General features: G+C 40.7%; 1 protein-coding gene across 1 annotated transcript in view; it reads right to left on the bottom strand.

Annotated features, from left to right (window-relative positions):
- Window positions 1-13,077, bottom strand: part of LOC138621672 (GDNF family receptor alpha-2-like) — a 52,752-nt gene that overhangs the window by 24,665 nt on the left and 15,010 nt on the right. The window lies entirely within an intron of this gene.

The raw sequence follows: 13,077 nt of genomic DNA, 5'->3' as shown, positions 1-13,077 counted from the left end.
TATTCATTTCCAGGTAATAGTATAATGGTATTATCATAATATTGGTACATTGTCAATTTTCCACAGCAACTTAAGTCAATTTAGATCTATTGTGATTTTTTTGGTGATTTGACTTGCAAATGAAGTAAACGAGACACATTCTCTCATGTCTCATTAGTTTAATGGATGTAAAGTAAACAGGAGTCCTTGGGAAAATATTGACAAGAAAGTTTATTGAGGTGAATAACAGTCAGTGGGAAGCAACACTGTACCATCTGCCCAAAACACGCCACGCTTAAGTAATGCATTTTATGCTGTATGATCCACTTATTGGGTGGCTCAAGTACAAGACCAAATTCCTTTATTTGTTTCTAGTGTAATCACAAACTTAGGCATTACAATTACCCCTCAGGCTGCATATCCTAGTGGAAAACAGATTATGTTATTAAATATGTTTCGGTGTTCTGAGATACAGCACATACCACGGTTGCAGTATAAACAAAAGCCTGCTCCTTTTCCTGAGATATACCAGTAATGAAGCAGGTTCATGTTCACTTGTGGCACAGCTCTCTTGTATTCAGGCTATATTAGAGAAGTTAGCCTCCCTACCCTGTAGATAATGATATTTCAGAGGTCGTGGCAGCATGGTGACACTCAGAGAGATTCATCTCTTATTCAACAGAACCAATCTCACTTTATGTCTATCAGGCAGCCTGGAGCAGGAGGAATACCATTTATTCTAGAGGGGTGTGCTATTGTTGCATTGCACGTTATCAATCCTAGAAATGGGGATACAAAGAACACATCACACTGCAGCGGGGGGAAAAAAAATAAGCAAACCCCCAAAATTAATGATTTTGTGGTTTCAGACCACATCGGATAAAACAAAACTCACAGTCACTGAAGAATAACAGAAGTGAAATATCAGCAGCTCATCACAGAAAGAAGAAAGGACACTTAATCCAGCTCTCTGTTAACCAGGGCTTTCATTTAGATGTATTAAGGTTAATGCAGCAGGCGCTCTGATAAATGGGCGGGGTGTTAAGAGGAATGTCCTGAGTTCAACAGATGTAGGTGTTCAGAACAGTGCTGTTTTTTTCAGTGTTTGTCAGAAGCCACCAGGGAGAACCTTTTCTTCTTTGTTCAAATAATAAAAGCATTAACTTGACACTTATTAAAATAAGACATCACTGAATCATCAAAAGAAACTTGTTTATCCTTGCACTCTCGGAGGAGAGAGGATAAACACTCCACAACACATGCCTGGCAGCTCAACACCCTCAGTCTTGTTAGTGTAAGTGACAGAAAATGCAGACAGAATGATGCTCATACTTATGCAACAGTAACACACATTGAACCTTGTGGGTAGAATGTGAGACAATTAGCTAACCTTGTCTAGCAGGGGCGACTTAGCTGATCTGTAATTACAATGAGAACTTAAACAAGAGCTCACTTTGGCACTGGTCACGAAGAGGCCGAAGCAGGGCAGAAGTTTTACTAAACTGGGCCAAGCTTGGCTGAAGCGAGCCTGAAGGGGGGCAGTACGGTCCAGCTGGAGGAGAGGTTAGTGGGGTTGCTGTCCAGTGGTTCAGGCTACATTACATTGATGAATTGCAGTGCCTAAATCTCTCCTGGCCATCTGCGGGCTCTAAAGTGGGCCACTGGGGGGGTCCAGGATGAAAAGAAAATAGGAGAAGGATGAGCTACTAAGATTTATCTGACCAAGCAGGGCTGAAGCTGCTTTTGAGGCTGCAGCGTTGGAAGGGTTTTTACTACCTTTGATTGGGGAGCTGAGATTGAATTTTGGTGTTCAACCCAAAAAGATGTCCTGCGGCGAACATAAGACACAAAGCCCACTTGATGGCTCTGACGTGCTTACACACAAACAGGATGATAGCAAGAGCAGGATGAGAAGAGGAAGGAAGCAAAGAGGTGTAGATGGGAGGGGAAATGTGCAGTATTGTGTTACAGAGTTATAATTGATTTTCCAAGTGCATTACAATAAAGGTTTTCAGCAAACATATTCTGCTATAATGTGAGGAGAAATGGGTTAATAAGCTAATGATACGAGACATATAAAAATGGAAAAAGCTCTAAGAGGGGAGAGAAGACTTGAGCAGTTGATTACAGCAGCTGATCATGACAGATAGAGAGATGAAATAAGAGGACATAGAGTAACAGATTGGACAGCCACTTACAGAGACATGCTGGAGAGCTTTCAATTAATCCAGCCTAATTCAGGAAAGATGTGCAACTAGTGCTCAGAATAATTAACCCAGCCCATCAGCAGTGCAATCAACAGCTCTCGGCATAACAATAGTCTACTCATATCTATTAACTTACCTCGCTGGCTGTTGTACTATACATTAATGAGTAAGCAAGGCACTGACTGAATGAACAGACAGACAAGTGCGTGGGTGCACTGATTGACTATTAGACACTTAGAACACAATCAATGTCATTGAGTGCAGGACAAGTCGTAGATAAAAAAAAAAAATTCCATTATATTGGGGTACCTGTTAGCTGCAGAATACAATTGTGTGCAGATATGTTACATGTGCAGCCAGCAAAATGTGGCATGTAAATTCATTTAGTAACAGAAAACCTGAAATTACAAGAGGACTGTTTTATGTTGTTTACTCACAAATGCCTCTACGCCTCGGAAATTGTAGTCTCACAACATTTAGTTGATGTCGACAACAGTTAAGACGCTGTCATTGCTTTTGGTGATCTTGTTTGACTGTAAATAGGCTTTTAATAGGGCTCTCTACTCGATGGGCATCATAAATTAGACCCCACTGATGGCGATGTAGTGGAAATAACCATCTATTCTTCCTGCACACACAGGGAGAGAAAAAAAAATAGAGAAAAGAGTAAATAGGAAGAAGCAAGAAAGAAGCAGGGAGGTAAAATGCGAGATAGGAGACACCTATAGGGAGACAGACAGAGAGAAACAAAATTACTTAAGACCTGTGTTCCAATGAGAGAATGGAAAGGGGCATAATAAATAGAGAGAGAACAAGAGGTGGACACACTGTAGCATGTATGAATGGAAGGGAGCGGATAAAACATTCACGTACTCTTTATCAGGATTTTTATCCTTTTTCCGCAAAGAGTAAGGGATCTTCTCTCCCCAGTAATTGCTCTCTGTCAGCCTTATTTGAATTCCGTATTTCATATATCATCCCATACTCAAGGGACGCTGCACAGCAGAAGGGGGTTCAGCCCGGGTTAGGAAGAGGCTCTTGGCTCCGAGTATGTTCTGAGTAATTAGGAAAGGTGCCAAAGTTTGGATTTAATACGGCCCTGGGTGAGCGTGTGAGAGCTTGTTAGGGAAGTCTTTAGTCTGGACCCCGAGGAGCATGTCAAGCATTTCCGTGTCAAAGGGCTCATCAGTCATTAGCTCTGTACTCTGTGTCGCAGTGGGGTTTACAGAGGGGAGGAAGAGGGTGCACTGAATCTACAACATCATCTCCCTAAGCCTTACCGAGCAAGTTAAATGTGTACAGTGGGTACGGAAAGTATTCAGACCCCTTTAAATTGTTCACTCTTTGTTTCATTGCAGCCATTTGCTAAAATCAAAAAAGCTCATTTTATTTCTCATTAACGTACACTCAGCACCCCATCTTGACAGAAAAAAACAGAAATGTAGAAATTTGTGCAAATTTATTAAAAAAGAAAAACTGAAATATCACATGGTCATAAGTATTCAGACCCTTTGCTGTGACACTCATATTTAACTCACATGCTGTCCATTTCTTCTGATCCTCCTTGAGATGGTTCTACTCCTTCATTGGAGTCCAGCTGTGTTTAATTAAACTGATTGGACTTGATTAGGAAAGGCACACGCCTGTCTATATAAGACCTTACAGCTCACAGTGCATGTCAGAGCAAATGAGAATCATGAGGTCAAAGGAACTGTCCAAGGAGCTCAGAGACAGAATTGTGGCAAGGCACAGATCTGGCCAAGGTTACAAAATAATTTCTGCAGCACTCAAGGTTCCTAAGAGCACAGTGGCCTCCATAATCCTTAAATGGAAGAAGTTTGGGACGACCAGAACTCTTCCTAGACCTGGCCGTCCAGCCAAACTGAGCAATCGTGGGAGAAGAGCCTTGGTGAGAGAGGTAAAGAAGAACCCAAAGATCACTGTGGCTGAGCTCCAGAGATGCAGTAGGGAGATGGGAGAAAGTTCCACAAAGTCAACTATCACTGCAGCCCTCCACCAGTCGGGGCTTTATGGCAGAGTGGCCCGACGTTAGACGCTAGTCTATCAAAAGGGTGCTTCTACTCAATACTGAGCAAAGGGTCTGAATACTTATGACCATGTGATATTTCAGTTTTTCTTTTTTAATAAATTTGCACAAATTTCTACATTTCTGTTTTTTTCTGTCAAGATGGGGTGCTGAGTGTACATTAATGAGAAATAAAATGAACTTTTTTGATTTTAGCAAATGGCTGCAATGAAACAAAGAGTGAAAAATTTAAAGGGGTCTGAATACTTTCCGTACCCACTGTAGATGTCGTCAAAGGAAAACTGGCGGAGTCCACGAAATCTTTATTCTCGGGGATCAGCTAAATTTCACCTCTGAGCGTGATATCCTTGCTGCAAAACAAACCAGCATGCGACTTGAGAAAGAGTGAGGGGACATGGAAATGATGACAGACGACTAAATATTTGTAAGTGAGCGTAAAAAAGAGAGAGGTGGGTATCCAAAGGAATTTTAAATCATTGCAAGCACACTTCTAAATACTTGAGCTGTTTATGAGCCGTTGCCTTCAAGCTAAGTTTCCTCTTGTGAAATGCAAAGCTTGAGCATCCTCAGTGGGCCCTTCAGTCTAGCTCGTTAAACCGTCACCGGCAGTATTGAAATAGTCTAACATGATGTGCAATTCAAGTCAACCTTACCCAATATTGTATCAATGATCTGCTCCCTTGCTCATTACCAGCATGCACACAGGGAAATGTGGAACTAAACATACTAACAAACTATTTTACTGTTTAATTCTACTTGTTAGAAAAATGCTGACTATTACAAAGGTCAATTGATAAGTGAGCTTGGAACAACTCTCATTACGGGCCCACAGAGACAAGCTAAGGCTGGGCTAAGGGTGAACTGATTAGAAAATTCACACAGAATAATGAAGCATATAAACAAAGTAATATAAATGCACACAGGCACAAAGGCAAGCACACACAAAAATAATCAGGCAGAAACAAACAAATACAAATGTATACTGAGACTCCTGACAACCAAAAATCCTATACTGTGCACAAGCAAAAAAAAAAAAAGAGACAGATCTTTGTGTTTGCCGAAGTATAAGTAATTGTTATGAGGACAATGTGAAAATGTCAAACATTTGAACAGCATGCTGAGCTGGGCTGTTGCACTGTTCCTTTTTTCCTCAGCTGTAGAAACAGCTTTCTGGATTTAATTGGATGGTGGGCACACTGAGCTGAGAGGTGAGAGGCTTAGTGCAGAGAGTTAGAAGGTCTTACTAAGGGATGTTAAACTTAATTCCTGGAGGGACCCCTGAATGTAGGATTCTCAGCCGCCCTCTGCTCCTAATAAGTTAATTAGCTCAGCGCTGGGTCAAGAGAACAGAATACGTTTCACATGGAGCATATTAACAATTACACTTCATGATATCTTTGCATCCTGTATGTAATATGGCATTAATTTGGGCTTTGATAAGGGTGCATTGTGATGGAATGATTCTCTCCCACATCGCTTATACATGATGTCTTATTGATTACAGAGTTAACACTGAAAATGGTGGTAATGCATTATTACTCCAGTTCCATGAACACAGTCAGAACTGAGGCAAAAACAATTGACGTTTTTGTTCCAACTTCTCAGTTTGTTTCTCCAGATTTGTTGCTTGTTTGTTTTCCAGGATAGTTGAATGCTTTAGATAGATAGATAGATAGATAGATAGATAGATAGATAGATAGATAGATAGATAGATAGATAGATAGATAGATAGATAGATAGATAGATAGATAGATAGATAGATAGATAGATAGATAGATAGATAGATAGATAGATAGATAGATAGATAGATAGATAGATAGATAGATAGATAGATAAGACTTTATTAATCCAATAGTGGGGGAATTTAGTCATCACAGCAGAATAGAAACACAGTTAGGAAAAAGGTGCACACAATAAGAACACACACACACACACACACACACACACACACACACACACACACACACACACACACACACACACACACACACACACACACACACACACACACACACACACACACACACACACACACACACATACACAAACTATATATGTGGAGATGACAGTGGACAGTGGAGCCCCCCAGCACTGTCCCCCATCACCATCCCCAACAACACTGTGTCTGCTGTGGAAACCTTCAGGTTTCTGGGATCCACAATCTCCCAGGACCTGAAGTGGGAGTCCAACATCAACTCCATCATCAACCTGCCCCAGGAACTGCTGATCCACTTCTACACCACCATAATATAGTCTGTTCTCTGCTGTACACGTCAGACTTCAGGTACAACACTGACTGCTACCACATCCAGAAGTTCTCTGATGATACAGCCATCGTTGGACGTGTATCAGAAGGGAACAATCTGGAGTATAGGGAGATCATCACTGACTTCGTAGACTCGTGTGATCTCAATTACCTCCGAATTAACGGCAGTAAGACGAAGGAGATGGTGATTGATTTCTGCAGGAAGGCAACACCAACTACTCCGCTGAACATCCAGGGATTGGACATTGACATTGTGGACACATATAAATTCCTGGGTGTTCACCTCAACGATAAACTGGACTGGTCAGACAACACAAATGTCCTCTTCAAGAAAGGCCAGAGTCAACTCCATCTGTTTGAGAAGACCGAGGTCCTTTGGAGTCTGCAGGACTCTGCTGAGGACATTCTATGACGCTGTGGTGGCGTCTGCCATCTTTTATGCAATTGTCTACTGGGGCTGTGCAGGCACAGAGAGGGACATGTGATTGAGGGTGTCCTCTATGGACAGTCCTCTGCACTCCATAGAGGAGGTGGGTGAGACCTCAGTGCACCCTCAGTGCAGGAAGGAGCGCTACCGCAGGTCATTTGTTCCGACGGCTGTCAGACTATTCAACACCACCCTAAAATAACATTGCACTGTTCATTTAATTTCAAAGCACCTGACACTTTTCATCCATCCCAAGCTGTATTTATTTTTTATTTATTTTTTCGTGTATATAGTCTCTGTGTGTGTGTGTGTGTGTGTGTGTGTGTGTGTGTGTGTGTGTGTGTGTGTGTGTGTGTGTGTGTGTGTGTGTGTGTGTGTGTGTATTTATTCATTGCTCTTAATTTTTTTCTAAAATAATTATTTTTATCTATCTTATTTTATGTCTACATGTTTGTAAATTTGTTCATATTGTGTGCACCTTTTTTGTGGTTCTATGCTGCTGTAACGACTAAATTTCAGCACTATTGGATTAATGAAGTCTAAGTCTAAATTTAAGCCTAAGTGCTCACCAGCGGTCTGCGGTAGCCGAGAATAATCCTCTCCATCGTCTTCATCAGGTGAGCGGTTAAGGCTACAGGTCTGAACTGGTTTAGCTCCTTGGGGTGTGCAGTCTTTGGGACTGGAACCACACAGGAGGTTTTCCAGAGGACCAGGACTCTCTCCAGGCTGAGGCTCAGATTGAAAATGTGCAGCAGTACCTTACAGAGCTGATCTGCAAAAGTCCCTGAGCAGCCTGGAACTGATGCCATCTGGACCTGTAGCCTTCCTCACCTTCACTCTCCTCAGTTCTTTCCTCACCTGATCAGATGAAATGTGGAGAGAGGGGGTGGGGTTTGGCTCCTCCTGATCCTGATGGGGAGAGGTGTGTCTTGGTGATACCAGCCTTCAGCTCTGGGGTCACCCAGGGCCTTGTTGTTAGAAAAACACCGCACCTTCTTGGTGGGCACAGTGTTCTCCACACAAACATGCCCAGGGTTGCACCATCTATCATTCACAAACATCACTATTCCCCCACCCTTCCTCTTACTACTCTCCTTAACTTTCCTGTCCGCTCTCACGAGTTGAAATCCATTTAGTGTAACCAGTGAGTTTGTTAAGCCAAGTCTCAGTGAAGCACATGATGCTACACTCCCTGTACTCCCCCTGCAGCCTGGTCAACGTCGACAGCTCTTCCATCTGATTTGGGAGAGATCTTACATTCCCCATAATAACAGACAGAATACACTGTTTATAACGTCTATTCCATTGTCGGCGTTTAACTCCACCTCTGCAGCCCCGCTTCCTCCTCCTTATTTCCTTTGGGATCTGAGGTCTTTCTTCAGGGAGTATCCGAGAGTCGCGCAGCGCCAACAGCTGCTCAACAATGGAGCCAGGGCGGAACGATGAAGAAGTTCCCGAAGAAGTTTGCAAAAGTCCACAAATAAGTAAAAACAAAAAAAACTACTCTTATTAGTTGCACAGCCATAGACGTGGATGAGCAACAGAGACCAGTGCAGGAATATACGCAAAAAAACCACATAAATACACTTAAAGAAAAGAAAGTAAGCAAGAGCTGCTGTAACTAGCTGTCACTCACACGGCGCCATCTTATGGCAAGGGTTTCACTGCTTATCAGACAAACCAAGCAATTTGAAGACATCAGCTTGCACTCTGAGAAGTTGTGATGAGCATTCTCCACTATTTTGTCATGAACCATACAATTTATTGATTAATCAAAAAAGACATCTGCAGATTAATGATCAAAAATAATTGTTAAAATAATAATTGTGCACAGCAGCCCTCCAAAATTTCTGCAAACTAACAAGTGGCACCACATCAAGCGGCAGAGAGGATTCATTTTCTGAATTTACTCGATGTTTGTCACTGGGATGAGTGGGACAGTAAACAAAACAAATGTGTCTTTCTGTAGCACCCCCATGCTTCATATTTTTGTTCAATCTGTTAGTATCTCAATGGTGCTCAGGCCAACTTGATTAGGACAGAGAAAATTTGCATTAATATTACTTACAGCGCTCAGCTCTTACTGCACTAAAGGGGTTTGGGATAGAGAACTGATTATCAACTGATTTTCTCTGGGAAAGACTCACTCAGCTTTCCTTATCATTTGATAAATGTTTTTCCAGTGACAAAAAGTTACATACAAGTTTTACTCAATGTCCAAGCTTCCCACTGCAGAAAATAAAGTTAATGTATTGAACATATCTAAAAATAACTAGTAAGGAGGTCTTAGTGGTGCAGGAGGAATTCCGATTTCGAATGAAAATTAGACTTGGCTGGTGTTTTGATGTTTTTACAAACATAGGTGGAGCTTTGACTGAAGATTATTGCTCCAATACATAAAACAAATCCAATACATAATATATGATTGGCTGAATTACTCACAATGTGCTGATGGGTCTGTTGCAAGTTTAAATATGAAGAAATGTTTTTCACGTATTAATTAATTTAATAGTGGTAACATAACAACTCAGGGCAACAGTAAGGTATAACACTGTTCTGATCATGTTAAAAACAATATTTTTGTCACACATCAAGTGGATGTTGTCATTTCTTGTTGTTGAACAGAGAACACCAGTGAAGTGCATCTTGCATGCGTTCTTTCATTTGCAGCAGTATTCATTGCTTCTGTCATTGAAGTGGTTTTAATAGTTATGATAGTGCTGCTACAGCTCAACTGCTGATAAAAAAAAAGAACCGAAGTTGTTAAAACTTTTTTCAGTCATGCTCAGTTGCTCACTGTGTTGTCTGACTGGCATTATTTGCCAGTATTATTGACGCATAAATGTATTCTGTACTCAAGATTTCATGAAGGGCCTTCTGCATTTCTGTGGGGTAAATGTGTCACATCTTTATTGTTTTAATAATCATAACATATCAGTTTCTAAAATATTGATCATTAAGTTATTTTATTTTTCTCTTTCTTTCTGTGTGTTTCTCTGGGCATCACTCAAATTCTGTGTCTGAGCTCCAGAAAAAAAATAAATCTTGTTTTTAGCCATAATAAATCTTCAGCACATACAGTACTGTAGACTGTGTTATTGCAGCTTTACACAAGTTTTCACAAGGGTGACTTGCTACAAACTGAACACCTGTGTTAAGGAAACTAAGGTCACAACGCATGACAGTAATCATACTTCAAATGCACATTTAGTGTCAACATTCTTGGAAGCTGACCAGACTGCGTTCACAGGGGTTGTCACAAGCACTCCCAAAGGAGTACAGCGCTCTCACTATACCAGGGGCTACTTCCACTTCCACTTGTCAGCTGTCAGAACTTTCCTAATCACATGTTTAGTATATAAACTCTGCTCTCCTTCTACTTATCATCTTCCCATCTATCAGACAACCATTTCCCCTGACACTGACAACATGATACATGTCGTGGGTCACAGGAGTAAAGAGTACATGCCAATAACGTGACGGCATAGGCAGAATCTGTAAAGGTATGCAGGTGTGTAGCATCAGACTTTGTGACCAGATTGTGGCAGATGTGCCTGAAGCAGTCTCTGGGCCAAAATGTGCCAGAATCTATTTGAACGTGTTGGATTAGATGAGGACCGAGTTTGTTCCAGCTGTTCCAACAAAGCCAAAACGTGTCAAGTTTCTGGTGCGGTGTCAACTCGAGTAGTTGTTCATTTAAAGCAGTAACAAGGTCGAGAGAAACCAAACACTAACCTGATCTCCTCATAGACTCACTCTTTAGAAAACAACTTAGAGACACATGGAAGCATATACATAACCTTGCAGGCTTTTTCACCGAGGTGCCTCAAATAGCTTGTCATATTAAGTATAAGGTCAGCGCCAGCAATGACAGTCGGAATAGGCTCTTTTGTGACTCAGTTTGCAGCCTGTCACTTTTACAAATTTACTTACAGTAGTGTTAACCTACTATCATCATCAGTCTTCAGTGGTGAGTGGAGGAACAGGGCTTATGAGAGTGCCACCATACTGCCATCACAGCAAAGAGGAAAATGGCCCACTGCTGTCTTTGAGGACATGTTAGTCAGCTCAGGATGCAACTGTGCTGAGCACTATGTGTGATGAAACACTGCTGATGCAGGTGCAGAGTGCCAGCCATGCCTGCGCAAGAAAGCCCAATTCATCTCTGTGTTTCTGACAAAGCCATCCTTGGCTATATTGTCATCGCTGTTGCTGAAGAAATATGGAACACTAGAAGCCACTGCCCTTATTTCAAGGGACAGATCCCACGGGGTTAAATGTGCTCCTTGTCTTTTTGTCTCTGGGTGTACAGCACAAAGCAAATTGTGAGTGCATTCAAAGATATGCAAAAATGAGTGGTTAGGACTATACAGTCCCATTAAAAGTAGAGTGTGTGTGAAAGCATGTGTGAAATAGTTTTGCAGGTATCCCTTGGGGCAATGAAAAAACAGTCTCCATATGTTCTGTTTCATTTTGACTTCAGTGTGAGAGCATATAGTAGAATAGGATTCTTTTTCCTTTCTATCACAACTTCTGTCCCTTATCTTCCTTCCAGACCAAAACTTTTAAAATAGCAGAGATTATTTTTCAATTTTCTACCTTTCCTCTTGGAGAGTATACATTCCCCTGTCCTCATCAACCAACCAGATATCATATATTCCCTGGGTCTCTATACAGTTCAGCATTTATAGATATGATTATGAACACGTTTGTGTGGTTTAGTAATCCAAGTGAGAATTATTATTATTATCATCCATAAAACAAGTGTGTAATTACGTATCTGTTTGCCTATGGTTTTCTCTCAGTGCCACAATCAATTACTCTGTCCTCAGAAATGATAAATAATGAGGTAAGCTTGTGGCTAAACAGATTTTGGAAAGCAAATCCAATATTTCACCTTTGAGAGAATGGAGGAAACAGCTGAAACAAAATGGATACAGTAATAAATCCCTTGTTGTATCTTAATATGTCGAGGTACATTGTACTGCTCTCCTTTTTTTCACCAGAGTACTATTACTTGTACACTGGTAATCTAAACACAACCAGCTTTTATTATTATTTAGTTCAAGTTTTAGTTAAAAAAGACATCTCAACAGTGACATTCTGCATTTAGGATTTCATCTTGGTGAGTGCATACTTTCACAACCCTTTTTGTCATGAAAAATAATAAATATAAAAATTGATTAATTATTCAAATTTACTCCAAACGAAAATGAAACCCACACAAGTCCATTTATTTGTTCTGTTTGTTCTACTTACACAATTTCTCAAAATGTAGCTACTGTTTTTGTTTACCGATAGAAATCTTAGCGCTTTGTAAAAAAATATTTTTTTCCATCTTCTGTTTTCTAGGAATTATTTCAGTGCTGTAGTGGTGTTTTTTTTTTTTAACAACTGCTAATAATAATAAAAGACAGCAAACTAACACTCATTTTAACTACTCATGGGAAAGCCACCGACCCTACAGTTGTTTAATTAAGCAAAGCTCTTACTGATTTAAATGAAATGATTAAAATCACCATGTTTCATGGTGTGAGCTGACACTGGTTATTTATACCTCACATTGTGGTTAAAAACAACAGTTTTACCAGTTAAGGTTAAGTTAAGGTTATAGGATTGTTTCCTATAACCTTTGCAGCCGTGCTTCTGATACGCAGATACGGGCTCCACTGTTATTACAAAGCTCTCCAGGTTGGAGGAACCAAAAAAGCCTAAACAGAGAAGGGGATCTGTGTGTAAAAATTAGACTTAGATATTAATATAAAAACACAAACAACTGCGTAATAGTAAAATAATACAAACACAAAATGTACCCCAGACACAGTTATTGGCACCTTTTACTAATATTTGGTTGCAGATGCTTTAGCAACCATAACAGCCTCTAAACTTTCCTTGTAGCCATCTAGAAGCTGGAGTCCTTTTGTACAGGCAGATTTCAGCTCTGTATTCAGTGGGATTTAGGTCAGAACTCATTGCTGGCCAGTTTAAAACAGTCCACCTTTTCCTTTTCAGTCATTCCTTTGCAGTATGTTTGATTTGGGTCGTTCCGCTGAAAGACCCAGGACCTTCACCTCAAACCTAGTTTTCTGACACCAGGTAACACAGTTTGCTCTTAAATGCCCTGATTATCTCCTGATTTCATCATCCCTTT

The sequence above is a fragment of the Brachyistius frenatus genome, unplaced genomic scaffold, assembly GCF_029030835.1.
Source record: "Brachyistius frenatus isolate BFR_SWC_R1_liver_20210118 unplaced genomic scaffold, ASM2903083v1 Contig_31, whole genome shotgun sequence".
In the NCBI taxonomy this organism is placed as follows: domain Eukaryota; kingdom Metazoa; phylum Chordata; class Actinopteri; family Embiotocidae; genus Brachyistius; species Brachyistius frenatus.
The sequence above is the reverse complement of the archived record's forward strand: the minus strand, read 5'-3'. Positions and strand labels throughout refer to the sequence as shown.